The 6,000-nt window shown below is 43.6% G+C and overlaps 1 protein-coding gene across 1 annotated transcript in view; it reads right to left on the bottom strand.

Annotated features, from left to right (window-relative positions):
* Positions 1-343: 343 nt before the first annotated feature.
* Positions 344-6,000, bottom strand: part of RHCG (Rh family C glycoprotein) — a 265,077-nt gene continuing 259,420 nt past the window's right edge. Inside the window, exon 11 of the mRNA XM_069624306.1 lies at positions 344-1,011. The gene's annotated coding sequence lies outside the window, so the exon portion shown is untranslated. The remainder of the gene's footprint in view (positions 1,012-6,000) is intronic.

Here is a 6,000-nt window from a genome sequence, read left to right as displayed (position 1 = left end):
TTTCCAAAAGAATACTAGCATGTAACTTTATTTTCATCTAAAAAATTGCTGTCAATGACTGACACTACGCATCATTCTTCTAAGAGTTCTCGATTACTTGAGTCGCAGCAGCACTATTTGCAGCACGCGTACCAACACGCACAAAGCATACCACGGTCATGTGCTGCAGATCTCACTGAAATCTTGTTTTATTAAATGTGCAAATGTCTCCTCTCTTTGTGGGTAATCGTCCATTTCAATGGCTTTACCATTTGATATTTGTAAACTGCAAGAAGAAATATTAGCAGAGCTCCACCAATAAGCCCCAAACCAAATTCCAACATTCCAGGAAATAGACAACAACTTTAATTAGAAATATATTTATTCACACTTGCATGGCTAAAAAAAGAAACTTTGATATTGAAGCCTTGAAGAAGCAACGATACCAGATTGCGATTAAAAACATTTTGTCACAGTAACAGTCTTTAGAAAACTTTCCACAATTGCGGTAAACTTGGCTCAAACTGTGTAGATAGTGCTTTCAGTGCAAGCACATTCATTTCAACTGTGATACGTGGCAAGACGTTTTACAGTCTCTGATCAGTGTCTCAGGAGTTTCTCGATTACATCCAAACAAAAGGCATGAATTATATTTTGTCGCCAGTCTTGGTCTACTCAGCTGAGAAAACGTCCAAACTAGGAGTACACAAGTTGGGGGCCAAGTGGATAAGGAGGTATATCATTCATAAAGTGAGAACACTGAATTACTTTGTTCTTAGTGTTTGAGTTAACACATGTTGATTGGTGAAGCTGGGGGCGGGGAGGTAGGTCATAGATTTTTAGAGTAGAGTGAGGTCAGTAAGAAAAATCATGACCGAGCAAGCGGTGGAAGGTCCAAACACTTAGAAAAAATCTGTGGCATTTATTTTCTTGAATAGCGACATCTTACGTATTTCCCTTCGTTGCATAATAGGCAAGTGCCATTGTTTCAGACACCCCCACGTTGGAAATGGATCGGCTCTTCACTGAGACCTGCAAGGCAACATAAGAGGAGATCTGTTTTCGGCTTTCGGGTTATGGTTTTTCTGTCCATCCCTCTGAGACAGAGCCACAGAGTGTGGATGGCAGTCCCGCCTCCCACCGGTGCCTCAGCTCCCCATTTAACACAAGGCGTAATTATAAAAACCTTTTCAGAATTATGCCCTGCAGCTCACTCGCCGAGGCCCAAACCTGAATGTATGGAGTGACATTTGCAGCAGAAACTGTGACGCAGCTGTTTATGTTTCAAGTGATTTCCGGCTTTCTTAAGACTGGTCAGTACTTATTGGTGCAGGGGTGACTCACAAAGCCCTTCAATAGCCGAAGGAATTTATAAAGGCTATGAAATCTGTCCCCTGTTAATCAGGTATTAACATTTGCGAATCATGACAAGGGCACATAAAGCACGTCATGCTACATACAATGCAACTGCCGCTATTTTACTGTCATGCAACCTTTTCCACAACATTTAACACAACTACTCAACAACACATGGAGCAACTGAGTGGCGTTATAGGGGTTTTGCAAATGCATATTGTTTAATACAAGGATTCATTTTGAGAGCCCATTTTCACAGACATTAATGTAACAATAGCTGCCCAGACAGAAAAGGCTTAAGATGACATATGAAGTGTCCCTCCCCCTCCCCCGACCCTACTGAAATCTGGAATTGGTTTGGTTATAAAATATTCTGGCCCAAGCCAGCGGAGTAGTGCTTGGGTGTGCTTGGAAAATAAAGTGAATAGCTCTCGAGCCCAATTAAACAAAATGAAATATTATTTAATGGACATTATTAGAAGCAGCAGGCCCGGCTATGGCCCATTGCACCCCCAAATCCCTGGGACAAAGGCCTTGTGTCCTCTCGAAAGGATTACGGCCACCAGAGCGGAACAGCCTGGTTTATCAACAATGTGTAAGTGAGGCCAATATGGTGTGCCAACCAATCGGGAAGGCGCTGCATTGGAAACATGCCACCAGCGTAATGGCAATCTAGGACTCACATATGGCTGCAATGTGTCACCGCTAAAAAGATTGCCCCCGGTTTCCATCTGAGCTGGGAACAAAGGCCGGTATCCACATGACAACTTCACCAGCATTAGGGCACGGCTGTCGGAAATTGAAACCGCCATCCTGCAATGAACGACACAGATTCTTCCTTGGGACTGAATAATAGGTGGGGCTCCGAGCCCTTCCTGGGGGGCATTCTTTAGTAGGGTCTTGGAAGTCACATATTTCCAGAGGTGAGGCTCTATACGGATTTATTTGATTCAGAAATCACAATTAATAAAAATACAGGAATTCAACCAGTCAACAAACAAACTATAATACCAAGCCCTTTCCCAAAAGGTCAATATCCCAAACACATCAATGAATGCAACATTTGTCTTTTCTCAGTATAAGGCCCTTCTTTCAGATACTCTTCCGTGCTGACAGAAAAAAACGGAATAGGAGGAGGTGTGGCAATTGTTGCTAAATCTAACCTAAACATCAGAGAAGCAAATAACACAACCTTACCTTCAGACAAACTCCTTTCCATCAAACTGCCATTATTGGACACCCAAAGCATCCTCCTACACATTATATATAGACCTCCAGGTGCCCTGCCCATCTTTGAAGAGGATATCTCTCTTCTACTCACCACTAACTCTAAACCCAAATCACAAATCATCATCATGGGTGATTTAAACCTGGGACTCAATGACCCCAATGACAATCACGCCACCTCTCTCAATGACACTACTATTCACTTAGGCCTCACTCAACACATTAACAGACCTACACACACAAAAGGAAGATCCTTATACTGGCTAGCAGATGCCAATTGAAATCTCTCACTGACAGAAATCACACCATGTGCTTGGACCGACCATCACCTTATCACCTTCTCTCAACCCAGAACTGTACCCATTACGACACCGCCTCCCAAGACACCACAAATAATCTCTAGAAACAATCGCAACATCACTATGGAAAACCTTAGACCACTTCCCATGCCTAACACTAAAGCCAACCTTCCCTCTCAGAATGACAACCCGCCCACCCTGGTAGATCTCTACAACAACACGTTGGAACTAGCCCTCAACCAGATAGCTCCACTCAAACAACGTAAAGCCAAACCCATTGCCCATACCAACAAATGGTTCTCAGCAGAACTAAAAGCTCTCTGCAACATCAAAAGAGCTGTGGAAACTAGATGGAGAAAAGCCCCATCTCTATCCACTAAAGACACATTCGCTACAGCTGCCTCCACCTACAAATCTGCTATCTTATACGCCAAAAAAGAAATTTATAACACAAGAATACACAACGCCAAATCTGGTACGAAATAATTATTCTCTATACTAAGAGAACTTTAATCTCCACTGCCACCCACAGAGGACTGCACTAAGGACAAGGCCTGGTGCACTAATATCCAACTAGCCCTCTCCAACAAAATTGCCTTTCTACAAGCAAAGATAGAAGCCAAAAAAGCCAACCTGGTTGCCAAAGACATCCTTAATAGCAAAAAAGACCCCACCATTCCCAACTGCCCCCCTTTCCACTTCTCCTCAGTCACTGAAGAGGAAGTAGTTAAGATAATCACTAGCCATAAACCTTCCAACTGTAAAGGTGACCTATGCCCCACCTCCGTCATCAAAGATGGAGCCAAAGATCTAGCTCCTCTCATCACCTCACTGATCAATTCTTCTTTCAAGAATTCAGTAGTCCCTAATAACCTCAAAGAAGTGTGGGTCCTCCCCCTTCTAAAAAAAACAACTTAGACCCTTACACCCCCACGAATTATAGACCCATCACCACTGTCCCTTTCCTCCTCAAAATATTAGACAGAGTAGCCTACCTCCAAATACAACAACATTTGGAAGACAATATCCTCTTAGGCCTGCGACAATCTGGTTTTAGACCCAGGCATGGGACCGAAACTAACCTCCTCGATCTAAAAATCCAAATGGATGAAGCCAAATTCTTTGGTCATCTTACTCCTGTTGGACCTCTCTGCGGTCTTCGACCTGGTTGACCACCAGATCCTTACACAACACCTCTCCTCGGCTGCTGCATTCTCACAGAATGCCACCAATTGGATTCAGTCATTTCTGTCTGACCGGTCGACTAGGGTCTTCGCCCCCTCAGCGGCTGCTGACCCTATCCCAATCCAATGCGGAGTTGTTGAGGCTCCCAGGCCCGCCTCAACAAATCGGACTCTAGGTACCAATCGTTCACCATTGATGGCAACATTATAAAAGTCTCCAAAGAGGTCAAACCTTAGGTGTGTACCTCGACTCCACCCTATTGCTGAAAAAACTAATAAATGCCACCATCTCATCAACCACATACACCAACAAACTTATCAATGCCTGTAGACCTTTTCTATCCTCCTCCAGCTGTCTCACCCTATCCAGAGCGCTGATATTGTCTAAGTTAGACTACTGTAACACACTCTTCCTAGGCACCACTACTAAAAATCTGAACAGACTCCAGATTCTTCAAAACAATGCCTTAAGATGCGTTCCTAACCTCTCGCACAAGGCTCACATCTCCACGGCCAGCAAAGATGTCCACTGGCTCCCAATCCGAGACAGAATCAAGCTAAGAACTCTTGTCATTACACACAAGTGCCTGTCACAGACTGCCCCACGTTACCTATCTGATAAATTCTCTAGACACAGCACTACCAGACCCACCAGAACTCCCTACCTGCACCAACTCAAGGTCCCCAAATTCAATCTAAAAACAGCAGGAGGTTCCAGCTTCCCGGTTCTTGCAGCTCAATGCTGAAACACACTCCCTCTTGCAATCAGATCAGAAGTTTCTTTCTGGCCATTCAGAGCCATGGTGAAATCCTGGCTCTCTGCCTAACACCTTGCTACTTACTCACGCACCTCCTAGGTCTCCTCACTTTACCAACTACTACCGCAGGTCTTAACTATACCTTGAAACGGATCACCATTTAACCCGGTCCGCTATTATCTACTGTATTTATTTCTTGCCACTTACTGCACCCCTCTGTCTGTACCATTGAATGTATGTACTTTTTTTGAGGGCGCGCAACAATATGTAACTATGTTGTCCATATGATTATGCGCCCAGCTACCCGAGGGTTCGGACGCGCTTTATAAATAAACAGACTACATTAAACTAAACTAATGCAAATATTGTTAATCCGGGAATTATTTGAATTGGTTTAAAAGAATAGGTCCGACCCCGACAACTGAAACTTGGTAATATTGGCAAAAGACAGCAAGGGAGGCATTTACATTCCATAAAATGAGCCTCTTCCATCTGAGGTTTAGTTGGCCACCATTGTTAATATTGTCATTATAAAATAGTATAAATGCCACCATCATTTGCCTTGGCTCATTCAAGACAAAGCAAATGAAAAAAGTATGCACTGGTCCTTCCCGGGAAAGAGATTTTCACTGTCTTCCTTCTGGGAAAATGGTGTGCAACCCTTGAGCATTCTCCGGAGTAGTCAATGGTGAAGGATCATGGGAGTTGTAGTGCCAAAGATCTGGAGAGCTGTGAATTGCAGATACCCGTTCAGTGGTCCGTAACGGTGAACTTGATATTTTCAAAAGGCAGGAGTTGCATTGCTGTGGGATTGTTATTGATTATCGACCCATACAATCAAGTGCAACATTGTTCCTGATCATAAAATTGAAGAAATCTGACTCCTTCTGCAAGGATGGATTGCCAAAATTGGCCTAAGAGCACATTTATTTTCCTTCAACCACCTAGAGAGGCCTAAACACCAATCTGAACAAAAACAAAGAGGTGATGGCTGGAAGGTTTAGACTGAATCTTAACCACTGGCATTGCTCGGGGCAACCCTCCAGACCATCGTTCCTTGCCTGCCAAGCCATTACAGAAGGGGAAAGACCATATGCAAATCAGGCCTGGCCCCACCCCAACACAAGTTATCAGAAAAATATAGTTACCTAAGCAAAGTTCATATTGGTAAGCTGCTAAAAAGTGAGGTTTTTTTTA

Source organism: Ambystoma mexicanum, chromosome 11, assembly GCF_040938575.1.
Source record: "Ambystoma mexicanum isolate Mex_15411 chromosome 11, UKY_AmexF1_1, whole genome shotgun sequence".
Classification (NCBI taxonomy): domain Eukaryota; kingdom Metazoa; phylum Chordata; class Amphibia; order Caudata; family Ambystomatidae; genus Ambystoma; species Ambystoma mexicanum.
This window is presented reverse-complemented; position numbering and strand designations above follow the sequence as displayed.